Source organism: Phragmites australis, chromosome 19, assembly GCF_958298935.1.
Source record: "Phragmites australis chromosome 19, lpPhrAust1.1, whole genome shotgun sequence".
In the NCBI taxonomy this organism is placed as follows: domain Eukaryota; kingdom Viridiplantae; phylum Streptophyta; class Magnoliopsida; order Poales; family Poaceae; genus Phragmites; species Phragmites australis.
Genome location: NC_084939.1, coordinates 13,743,014 through 13,756,550, shown reverse-complemented (window position 1 = coordinate 13,756,550; position 13,537 = coordinate 13,743,014).

Here is a 13,537-nt window from a genome sequence, read left to right as displayed (position 1 = left end):
GAATGATGCAGAGCAATATGATGAACTTTCGTCAAAAGATGCCCTCGAAGAAGTAAGATTGCAAGCCACCAAAAACCTGGCTACTTACCAAGAAGAGACAAGAAAATGGAGAGACAAGAACGTATCTGAAAATGCCTTCGCACCAGGATATTTGGTATTGCGAAGATTTGGTACATCAACATCGTTTGGCAAGCTTCATAGCAAATGGGACGGCCCCTTCATAGTTAAAAGATCCTTGAGACCCGGTTCGTACCATCTGGTGAATATGGAAGGTGAAGAGCTTCCACACAACCTTCGCAAGTTCTATGCTTGAGAATCAGCAGCATAAGTCCAAGACTCCAATGTAATTTTTATTTTTTGTTTTTTCTAGTTTCCGTAAAAGCCCTTGTAATTATCATGTAAGGGTACTGCACTCTTTTCCTCACAGGGGGACCCCTTCGCTAGGGGGTGAGGTTTTTAACAAGGCAGAAACCCATATGAACAAAGATAGTAACCCCCAAAAATATTTCTTGTCTCGAGTAGCACTACCTTTCGTCGAAGTGCGTCACCTTACAAGATTGGCGCACCAATCGATGACCATAACAAGGTGCAAAGTGTAGGCAGGAAATCATACACTTACGACCTTCGCGGGATTATAAAAATCGCCAAGCCAAATAAAAGGCAGCGAGCTTCGATAAAAGTTGGGGGCTAAGAGTGCCTGCTCCCGCACCGAAGGAAAAAACAAACCTTCGCTCAAACGAAGTATCGCCAAGCCAAATAAAAGGCAGCGAGCTTCGATAAAAGTCGGGGGCTAAGAGTGCCTGCCCCCGCACCGAAGGAAAAAACAAACCTTCGCTCAAACGAAGTATCGCCAAGCCAAATAAAAGGCAACGAGCTTCGATAAAAGTCGGGGGCTAAGAGTGCCTGCCCCCGCACCGAAGGAAAAAACAAACCTTCGCTCAAACGAAGCATCGCCAAGCCAAATGAAAGGCAGCGAGCTTCGCCAAAAGTCAGGGGCTAAGAGAGCCTGCCCCCGCACCGAAGGAAAAAACAAACCTTCGCTCAAACGAAGTATCGTCAAGGCGATCGATGGAAAGCGATCTTCGGCGGAACTCGGGGGCTGAGAGTGCTTGCCCCCGCACCAAAGGAATAAACAAACCTTCGACGAAATTTTCCTAATCCAACCGAAAGGCATAGCACTTTGTCAAGTACATGGGGCTAAAACTGCATAAAACAAGTAGAAGCCGGAAAACTTCGAAAACTAAGAATTAGACATTGATCCACCCAAAATAGGCCGAAGTTACCTGCGAGTAAAAGTCGGGGGGGACGGCGCTTTGCACGAGTAACACTAATTAAGATAAGATTACCAACCCAATGGAATCGCAGGAAACTGCGGTGAAAATCGGGGGATGGTTTTCGTCAAGAAAGTCAACCCGGGGAATTCAACTTATGACCCAGGAGAATTGAACAGGAAAAAACATACTCCGCGCGACGTGCGAAGAGAGTGTAAAAAAAAAAACAACAACAGCAAGTCACAACACAAACCAAGTTTATTCCGCATCTAAATCAACCTCAGGATCAACAAAATCCTTATACAAGCGACTAAAATAAAATTGATACTCGATGCCTTCGCTGGCATGGAAACGCGATGATGGGGCCGAAGTGGCCCCAACTTGATTACAACACGTCGGCATGGAAGATCTGTTGTTACTACCACTTCGCCTAGCTACTTGCGAAGAGGGACCACGCTGATAACACAATTGGGGTCTCTAGCAAAACAGCTCATCGTCTTGCGGTTCAATTTTCGGTTCAAGGAGCACCGATGCACCGTCAGTGTCCCCTCTCGCCGCGCGGTGAAGATTTCGTTCAGCTCGCCGATTAACTATCGTCGAAGGACAAACAGATTTCCAAAACGCCTTCGTCCTAGCATTCATATCGTCGTACGATCTACACTTCGCGTGCCAATAACGTTCCAAGTCGATATCAGCATGGCAATGGTGAAATGATTCCCAGCAGGACCAGGAGACATAAAAATTATCCTTCATCATAGTCAAAGGAACAGCTTCTTCGGCTACCTGTGCAGTGTCCGAAGCAAGGACCTGCGCAGGTAGCGCAAAAAGGTCAATATCACTTCGACATTAATACATAATGTATTACACAGCCACTGTATCGCATTTTAAATGACAAAACCAAAATATGACAATGACCCTTCGTGCCAATTCATCCCACCTTCCCAGTATCTTCGGCCGCCGTATTAGTCGGTTTCGACGAAGTGTCCTCCCTCGCCTTAGCCTATAAATTTCAACAATAAACAAATTATTGCCACATAATAACTTTCATCACATTCGACAAGAAAAAAAAACGCAAGTTTGGAATCTGTACCCTTTGACGATTCACTTCGGCCTCTCGAAGAGCTAGCTCGCATCCATACTTACATCAATAATTAGTGGTGAATGAACGGGCGGTGCTCTTCGATGACTTGGTAACAACCGAAGTTGACAGATCCGAAGGATACTGGAAGGAGGGTCGTTGAAAGGCAGTATGATGGTCGCAACCCGTCATCTCCACAGACTGCACGAGACTTCGGGCGGCGATCATGGTGCAGAAATCGTCGTATAGCTGAGCGGCTGGAAGCAGGCTACTGCTGGTCTCGTGGATCCAACCAATAAGTCCACCCAGTCCGACGAGTTCAACTGATGGAGGAATTGCCGAGGCGCCTATACCTTCAAATGTATGGTTGATTGCTTCGCAGGCGGCTACCGCCTTCGGCTCAAGCTCCCCAATGACATTAAGCGCATCTTCGTTATAAGCCTTTGCTTCGCTCAGTTCAATCTGCAGCCGCTCGCTCTTTCTCTCTCCGATGCGCACTCTGATTGCAACTCGCAAACTTGCGCTTCGGAGGATTGCAAATTCTGACGGAGGCAATTCACTTCGCTATCAGCAATGTCCTTCGCCGCACGCAGGGCTTCAAGCTCCGCTTCCAGCTTCTCCGATCGCAATTCGGCATCCTTCGCCCGCCGTGACAACTCACGCTTCTGACTCTCGGCTTTCTCCGCCCGTTTTTGTAGCAGTTCAATCTGGCCCTCAGCGCTTCGGGCGTGGGCTCCGGACTTTTCTGCTTGTTTGCGCTGAGCTCGGGAGAGAAGTAAAACCTGAAATTTCAACTGACAACTTAGTAAATACAAAATTTCCTTTCTTTTCATCCTAAGAAAATATACAATATACCTTCGCGATTGCCACATCAGAAGCATCAATCAATTCGCTCGAAGACTTCTGACCAAGCGGGATCTCGACCTCAGGGAGAACGAAGGAACCAAAAATCCTCTTCGCATCGTTTACCTCCCCGGCACTCGGCTCAAAAGAGGCGGGCCGCAAAGCCTCGGGAGCAAGGGCCTCCGCGTCAAGCAGCCCGCCAAGACCCATAAGGCCTTTCCCTCTTTGTCGCGGCGCACTTGGAGTCGAATCTTCGCTTTTGGAAGATGAGGTCGACGACGAGGAAGGCGACGAATGCCCTGCCACCTCTACGTCGTCGCCACCCTCATCAACAGGCTCCTCTGGGGCACCGGGCTCCGATGCCGCGCCCGCCCCCGTCAACTCCTCGTCGTCGCTCAGGATTAATGTTGGAAGATCGACGCGTGTACAAAACGTAGATTTCGGCGCTTGGCCCTCTTGCACTCCTTCGGAACTCTCTCGACGGGTCAGGCCACGTGAGGCAGCGGAGCCCTCCGGTGACGTTTCCGCGTGAGGCTCCGGCGCAGCTTCGCGTGGTTTTTTGCGTAGTGCGACAGCTTTCTTGGTACGCCTAGTTTTTGGCGATCGTTCCGAAGCCTTTCTTTTCGCCGGAGGGCAAGCAATAGGCTCTTCGCTTACCTCCACTGGTGGGGAACCTCCCACGTTGCTCTGCAGAACAGCCGAAATCTTCGGCCGCTCATCGTAAGACAATCCACGGTACTCAAAGATCCTGTTTAACCTATGGTTGAGACCCTGGTCTGCGCAGAGCTGCGCTTCGCCAGGGGTAACCTTCCCAACCAACATCACAGCCTTCGCTTCAACTTCGGCCACTGACAAATCTACAAACAAAGTTACCATTAAAACAACTGTTAAGCAACAAGATTTAAATCAAGATATAGTGCACATCCAAGAGGGTACCTGCGAAGCCCTCTACAGCAGGTTGAGGACGGCAGAGCCCCTCAGGCCCTTTCTCTCCAAAGGTCGGTATACTCCAGCCACGGCTGAGGGGCCAGATCCCGGCCGCTATAAACTCTTCGACCAAGTCACGAATTGACAGATGTTTCGCGCACCGTGCGAAGGCTTCAAGCGCCGTTTCTTGCGATGCTTTCAACCGGACATTAGGGGCGCGATTTCTCTTTACTCCTTCGCACTTCGATACAAGATACTCTTCGCTTTCAACTTTGTGGTAAAACCACCATTGGGTCCAGTCGCTCGACCACTTGTTCCTGTATACGACCGCGGGAGTGGATAGGCCGGCGCGATATGCGAAATTAAGGCAACCATAGTGCGCTTCGCTCTGCACTCCGCGAACAAAAACGGGTTTTGGTTGATGATGCAAGCGGTGCGCAGCGGAGAAGGCCCTCGCGGAAGCCTTAACTCCCTCAGATCGGGCAGCCCAAGCGAACAGACTCATTTTGACTATGGCATTGGGCGTCAACTGATGCAAGTACACTTCGAAGAGCTTCAACACCTTAATTACCATTTCATCGTAGGGAAGTCGAAGGCCAGCCCTAAAGTAATGCACAAAAACAATGGCTTCATCATTAGCGGGTTCGGGAATCTCCTGCTTCCCGGGAAGCCGGACGTTAGATACGTCATCAATCAGTCCCTCCCTGACAAGGCCGGCTAAAACTTCGCTATCCACCTTGGACTGTCCAATCCAATATGTCTTCGGACGCGATGATCTGTATTTCGGCGCCATCGAGTTCAAGGGACCTCCAAGCGGCGCGAAGGGAACAGGGGGCTAAGTCTAGGCTGCCCGAAGGACTCAAACTTGCTTTGTACGAGAGCAACGACTCTAAACAAAGGCAAGGTGAATTTTTTTTTTCTAACTGCCTCTGTATTTATAGAAGTCGAACGCGGTTAACACCACCAGCATCGAAAACTGAACCGACGCCGGAAAATGCGCTCAGATAACTACCGTGTACATTAAATGCAAACAGTTACCCCTAACGTTTCAACACGTCAATATATATATATATATATTATTATAACAACAATAATATCAATAATAAAACCAAGCTTTGAGTCCAACTAACTTCGATAGGCCGAAGGGGGACGGGCTTAGATACCTCAAAATTCTACAGGCTCGGCCTATCAAAGATAAACCTTGCCAGTAGGGGGCTACTGTTGGGGATCATCCCCTGCCGTCCCCATACCCGAGGGCAACTGCGAAGTTAGTTGGAGTTGGAGTCGCTACGAGGCAACCGCTGTGTTGGCGGAATCATCCACAACCGGTCCGATGGATGCGAAGATTGGTCTGCCCCGACTACCCGGCGAAGCTACAGTTCGCGCTCCAGGCCTTCGACAGGAGGCAGCGAAGACGGGGCCAGGCCTTCGCCGGATGGAGGCGAAGATAGGACCAGGCCTTTGCCTAGTGGTGGCGAAGACAAGACAAGGCTTCGCTTGGACATGGTAAAGGCAGCTCATCGGAAGGCTGGACGGAGAGGGCTTCGACACCCTTCGGTTGAGGAATAGCCGGATAGTGGGCCCAACTGTCATGGGTACTGTTGTGATTATGGGACCATGCTTAATTGTACCATATTGCCCCCGGATATTCTGGGAATGTAGTAGGTTAGGGGGTAATAAGCGTAAACCGGGTCCGTGATTGCGGGGGTGTGGGCTATAAATAGAGCCACAGTGTAAACGTGAACAGGATTCCAGACTGTTCATTTTCCAGTACACGTCACATAAAGAGCCTTCGCCAGTTCTACCCCCGAAGGCCCATCTTTTCTGGGACTTCGATCCCAACAATCTTGAAAGAATATTTCTTTTTGTTAGATGACCGTATCCATGTGTTCCCACCAAACAAACAGCTAGATGAGCTGAAAATAGGGATGGGTCATCCCATTTAAGTTTGATCTCTTCAACTAAATACTACCTTAGATCTCGTTTTGCATGGCTATACTTCCAGCTCCATAGGTTTTAAGATTATATGCTATAATAAAATAATTTAAGTTACTAGTTTTAGTTTAAAATAAGAACAAGATTGCTCATCAAAATACCCTCAATGTATATACAATTCTAGCTTTACGAATTCCAGAGTTAGAAATATATACCTCCAAAAAGCTCCACCAAACATACTCTTACTCATAATTAAACTCCAGTAAAAAGGAATTTTGTTTAATATATTTTTAATATTTACAAAATTACACAGCCGTTTTAAAAATTTACAACAATAGACTATCATCGTCCATTCACCAGACGAGAGTAAGGTCTCACCCCATGAATGAGCGACACCTTATGGACTCTGCGGGCAAAAATAAAAAATGGTGATGACATGTCACGTGTCGCCCGTTCACTGGGTAAGAACTTACTGTCAACACATTTCTCTCGCCCAGTGAACGGACGACAGCAAGGTGTCGCCCAATGAACAGGTGACACCTTGCTATGGCCGAATTTAATTTTATTTATCGTAGAATAGGTGTTTGTGCACCGTAATTTTTTGTTGTCGATCTGTCCAGTGCCACTAGATGTTTGTGTAATATTTTAAATACCCGAATTTGACGGAAGCAGAAAGTTAAACACGATGATTTTAATAGGAACTGCGACATACATGGTAGCATGTACGATACACGATCATTCTAACATAAACAAGTATCACGTCTAAACCTAGCATGCCTTAGAGAATGTAAACAACAGGATTACAACATCTGATCAACTAAGTGCAACGTGGTACTTGTCCTATCTGGTTTTAGGACCAAACCGCATGTACATATATGTATACCAGGATCAAACTACATATATATATTGATATCATAAGTGAAATAACATAATAATATGATTAACTCAAACGTACCTTCGATCTAATAAAAGGGACCAATGATACAGCGGAACTAAGCGTAGTCTTCAATCTTCTGGGCGACACCACAGGCAATCGATGATGAACACACCTTAGAATGTGCCATCTTCTACGAAGTCTTCAAAATCTTCCCCGACTGAGCAACATTGTTTAGTTATAGCAAGTGTGATTACATAGAATACTCAGTAAGTGTAAGAAAATATGACATGAGGGTTTAGGGCAAGGAATGTTTGACTCTGGTTTACTGCAACTAAGTCATTCTAACTTAGGACTCAATAAGATATAATAGTCCTATTTACTGTGTGTGACGATAAGATTTTAAAAGATACAGCTCATCGGATTCCATCCGACTACCAACCCACCAAGTATTTCATACTCAGCTACCAACTCATTGGGTCACCACCACCCGACTAACAAAACCAACTAACCATGATCCCCCACTAATCATGAAGAAGTCCAAGCCTGCACTTGACCATGAGCACAGCTTATATATCAGTTTTACACTCTACAGAGGTTGCACACTTTACCCATGAGTTGTGATTCTCGTGTTGCATTACGCTTCCGAGGTGTGTTTGCCATCGATTGCCTATGGTGTCGCTCTAAAGATTGAATGCTACGCTTAGTTCCGCTGCATTGTTGACCCCTTTTGTTAGATCGAAGGTACGTTTGAGTTAATTATGTTGTTCTGTTATTTCACTTATGACATCACTATATGTATATTACTTAATTCTAGCATACATATAGGTATATTTAGTTTGATCTTAAAATCGGGTGTGACAGTACTTTTCCTTTCTCCTCACTTCCGGTCTTGTCTCACGCGCCTGATGTGTGATGCGTCCATGGCTCCCTCGGATACACACATGGTGAATTCATTCCTTATTGGTCATATTTTCTTCGTAGAGAATAAAATACTGCTAAGTTTTGTGTTGTTTTGTTGCTTAGGGACATGGGAGAAGCACCACAATCTTATCCGGATGTCACTCCTTGAAGGCCAAGTCTACTCGGACTTGAGGTTGGGCTCTAGTCGTGGTCATGTTCGAGTCTCAAGACAGCACGTTAGTAAAACGGGCATAACTCTCTCATATGAAGTCCGTTTTAAGCAATCTTGGACATTCTGGAATGCTTACGACGAGCCATTTCCAATGGAAATGAGATCGACCAAATATTCCTTATAGTTTAGTCAAAATCGAAGGAATAAGGTCCTGTGTTACCGTTTTGGACCCTGTTGGGTCTCGTAATTGTGTCGGGGTCGGAGTCTAGGTTGTGTATGTCTCTTTCCACGACAACCCTAGGTCAACCTCCTCACGTCCCTCCTATATATACATAGTATCCATTGTAGTTTAGGCTTGGTTTAGCTTAGATTATTCTGTTATTGACAGTTTCGCCGTTTATTGGTTTGTCAAACCCCAACTCGAGTACTTCATTGGTAATTAGCAATATTCAGATTGCATCTACCTATTTTTGCTTGTGTTCTCGATTCACTTGCAGAAAAAACCTTCTTGGTGAGGTCAACCGTGTCTTGGCACGGTTGATAACCACGGGGTAATGGTGTAGTGGTTGCAAGGGTTCTCGACCTGTTCTGTTCGAAGCCTTTAGATCTTCAACGTCGAAGCTCCACCAATCGACTTATCATATTACCTTTCAAAAGATCGGGCAAACGCACATCAAGTGGTATCAGAGTCTCGGTTGTCCGTTAGGTAATCTCAATTATCCCCTTTGTTTCATCGTTTTCCATTACCTAGAGTCCAGAAAATTGCCCCACAAAAATATTTAGATCTTAGTTTTTCCACTGTCCAAATCACTTTAAGCTTTTCACAATTTTGTTTTCAGTTTTTGAATTGTTGAGTTTGAGTCCATCGTCGGTGTCTTTGTTGTTGTTCGAGTCATCATGATCTAGATTCTAGTATCGAGTCTTGCTGTTTAGTCATCGTGTATCTCTGTCTGGCCTTGTTTGCTATAGCCGAGATTTGTGTATCCACTTGAGTTCGACCACTAGTCAAGTCGACCATCAATTTGTGTTCGACCACTAGTCGCTTTAATCATCTACTCAAGTTGGACCACTAGTCGAGTCGATCATCAACTCGTATCCGACCAATCACTTCGACCACCCATTCGGGGTCCTAACTAGTCATTCCGACCACCCACTCAGGGTCCGACCAGTCATTCTGACCACCCACTCAGGGTCTGATCAGACACTCCGACCACCCACTCGGGGTCCTGAACAACCACTCCGACCACCCACCCGGGGTCCTGACCAGTCACTTCGACCCCTAGTCGAAATCGCCCACCTTCTCGGATCCGACCATCCTTTCAGGTTCGACCACCTAGTTGGATTCAACTACCCACTCGTTTTCGCCTCCACAACCTAGTCGGAGTCTATTTGTTTTGGCTGCTCTCGGACACACTATGTACTCATCATATCGAGTATTGTCCGACAAAGTTCGAGTATCACTCTATAGCTCAAACAGAGGTAGCCAAAGTTCAGAGAGAGAGTATCTTTTATTACCTTTATACCCCTACTCTCTGAAAAAAGTTTGTGATGTACGTACCTCACTGGTCTTAGAAAAGGCAGTAGAAGAGTTTATGAGTTTGTGTCACATTTGCAAAAAAAAAGTAAGCAAGAGGCAAAGAGTGCCAAAAAAAGAAGAAGCAAAGAGTGCAAAAAAAAAAGAGATAGAATTTTAAAAAAAGAGAATTAGTTTTCATTGTGAATTTTGTTCCTTTATGCTTGTGTCTGTTATAGTTCTTGGCTTGCTTGAGCAAGTTTTAGGAATGTGTTCGGGCCAACAACTGTGATGAGTACCGTGGACTTTTATTTAGCTTTGCTAATTTGATTTCAATTATTGCCATTCCTTATTACTAAATATTTCCTATCCAAGCTACATCTTTTCTCGATCAGAACGGTTTCTCCCCTTACAACTACCTCACTCGCACCCGATAAGGTATCACGAACCAGCCACCAGTTGTACCAACAGCGGTGATTGGTAAGAACACTTGCAAGAGTGTGGTAAGATGCTTGAGAGTATGTGACTCCACCTCCACCACCTAGTAGTCGATAGTGGACCTGCATGTAGCTCTTGCTTTTTGTGATATATGCATGCATACGCACACAACTTTCTCTGTTTTTCAGGATCCAGAAGCAGAACCTTGAGTGGGCCTGGGAGCAATGAGTGGTTGAGACCCGGCTTTGCAAGGACCAAACTGGTGGAACCCCTCTAGGCGTGCACGTGAGCCCCTCTTGCCTCACTGGCTCTACCTTCGGCCCAGCAAGACTTTGGTCACGCACGCCTAAGGTAACGCACCTAAACTCATACTGATCACCAGGTACACCCCACCACTGCTACCTCAAGTTCAGCACGCTGTTTACTATTGATCTCACATGACATTCTACTACAATTAGCTATTCACTAGCAACAGTAAAACATCAAACTTAAAGTTATTATCACACCCTGATTTTTAGATTTCTTAAATTTCTAAAATTTTCCAAGATTATTAAATAGCTTCACCATAGAATAGGTTTAAAACCTATTTTCATAAATAACTAATCAAAATAGGTTATTATTTTGTGTGCGTTGCACGCTTAGTTTTGTTAGGACCCAGGTAAATGCATTAGAGTTTTTTTTTGTTTTCTTTCTCTTTGGTGTTTTGAGTGAAAAAGATTTTGAAAAGTTTTTACAAAACTCAATAGTGAATATGTTAAGGATCTTAATGGTTGGAATTCGAAATCCTTGAATTCATTATCTATTCAAATCTTGATCATATCTAATCCTTCTCTAGTTCAATTCAAATCTGATCCAAATCCTTGTTTAAAGCTAATCTCTACTCTTTCTCAAATTCTACCCAAATCAAAATTCAAATTCTTTATCCACTCCTATTCTTGTTCAACCTCATTTTTTGTTTCTCTTAAATTCACTCCAAGCTCAATTGAAATTCAAACCCTATTCAAACTTCTCTGAAAAAGCTTTTTTTCTAAAATCCTAGATATGCCTAAGGTGCCATTAGACTCAATCTTAACCAAGCCCAAGCCCTTGGTCGGTACACAAGTCATCTAGAAGGCCCAATACAAAGGATCCACGAAAACTGCAAATTTCACGGAGTCATGTACAGCCTCATCTTCCCATGAAGTTTCGGAGTTCAAAACTGTCTCAAATGCAAATCTTGACAATACCAAAATTGTAGGTCTCGTCTAGAGCTTCTATTTGAACCTATGGAAGTCCCCTTTTGGATAATGGAGCTAGGAGTTATGGCCCCCAAAATCAGTACTGCACTGATAAGTCTGTGTTCAAATAGTTATCTTGTGGTGTATTTTTGAAAATCAAGATGACGTTTTTAGAAGTTCCATTGAATACCAAAGTTGTAGATAGTTTCAAGTACTATAATTTAGAGTCCAGAAATGTCCAATTTAGAGTCTGGACAATGGAGATATCATCCTTGGAATACTGAGCTACGAAAAAGAAAATCCTAATTGACTCAAACTCGAATTCGATTCATGTTTGGCTTGGACTCCACCTCAACCAGCCGCCCCTAGCCCTATAAATAGGAGTTGCACGCCATCTCCTATCACAATTCTATGCCCCCAAACCCTAGACGCCGTTGTTGCCTTGCCCGTGCACCGGCTGAACAGAGGTCAAATCACCATGCCCTTTCACCAGTGCATGACCAATGATGTTCTCCGTGCCCTCACCAACCAGGCCGGCTAGTAGAGCAGCCAAACCACTGAATCAAGGTCGACATGCCCGATATCCTATTTTTGGACGTGTTTTACACGCGCATCAGATTTGCATTTGCGTTACCCGTCAATCCAAAAGACGTATCGATGCACTAACCATGTCATGGAATGTCCCACTAAGTCTTCTACGTGACCCTAGGAGCCCATCCCTGTTTGTGTAGCAACACGACCAGAACGTGATTGCCAACCACAGCATGCTGCAACCATCACCTATCTCATCTCCGCTGATCGTTCTTCCTCTCAGGGGATGATCTACCAAAACCCATGCCGTAGCATTGTGTTCTCGGAATATATGAACGTCTTTGTTCAAACGGTTTCTCAAATTTTATGGCCAATCTCTAGGAAGGCGAGCATCTTCGTTGCTACGTCTGTTCGCAGTCACCACAAATCCTAGTAGCAGTCATCGCTATTTTTCTGCTACCTCGGATGAGCCATTCCAAAACCAACCATACCGCTGAGTTAGTCTTTCCGCGTTCTACGCTATGCTTCTCTCGTTTCACTGAAACACCACTGAAGCCCAACATCGATGTCAGTAGCCATGTGCCCGATCGCAATCTTTGATGAAACCCAAACCACCGCCGCTACACAGAGTCATCGGCAGTATCCTTAACCTAGAAGTGTAACCTCTGGTCATTTGATCCATCATGGCTGGTCGAGACTAGATCTCAGCGTATCCCTTCTTTAATCCAAGTTGATGCTTGCATAACATGCCAAGTCAGCACTGCATCATTCTCCTTAGCCTAGTTAGTGAAGTCTGGTGTACCCTACACTTCTTGAATCCTGCGCAATGATGTTGTTAAGCATGACACATAGATTGTGCAATAAAGCCTTTTCCCATAGGAAGATAGTTCTGGGAAATCAGCATTTCCTTTTCAGTATAATCCATCTCCCGAAAGCTGTTTTCTTTTCATCTTAACTCTGATTTAGACGATTTTTGCATCTAAATATTTCTAAAATCATACCTATCAAACCATAGTGTTTTTAAAGTGTTTTAATGATGTTTGGTATGTTGTTCTTAGTGTTTTCCTTTGTGTTATTTGTCAGTAGTTCATACGATTAGTCGATAACGTTCCGTAGCAGTTCGAAGGACTTCATACCAAGATTTTGACAACACTAAGCAGCATTGGGTAAAAAGCAAGTGTTCTTGATCATCTTGAACCTATGATTTAAACTGTTTTCTTTTACAAAATTGCATGCAATGTCTACCAACTTGATGGGTAGTCACCTATGTTAGGGTTTACCTAGTTCTTCATTTTCATTCCTTGAAACCTAAGGGGTAGTTGATATGAGTCTCTTGGGTAGATTTGTTAGCTATGCTTTTGGAATGTTGGGAAGTGTCATATACTTGATTAATGAACTTATGCAACAATGGTCATTAATGTGTTAATGGTCTAGCAATAGGGAACCTTAGGCCTTGAGCAAAGTGGTTTTGGTGGTTGTCATGGTTATGTTATTGGTTTAGTGTTTGCTCAAGTAACCTACATATTATTATCTTTCCCACACTTGCTGAGCGTGTTATATACTCACACTTGCTATTTTTTCTATACCATGAGACATGTATGGTGCTGCTCAGTGAGTGAAGATGTTAAAGATTATCAAGACAATGTTGTGATGTTCTATGCGTGTGTCTCTCGGTTGGTTGCCTACGGTGTTGTTGGGCACTAGTGCTTCTGTTCCGTTGCAGATATCTATATAGAAGACAATATATGTCAATTGCTGTAAGAGTTAATGTTTATTCTATAAAAATATTGCTTTTGTTACTTCACCTATGGCGTCCTTATATGCGTTGAATATCT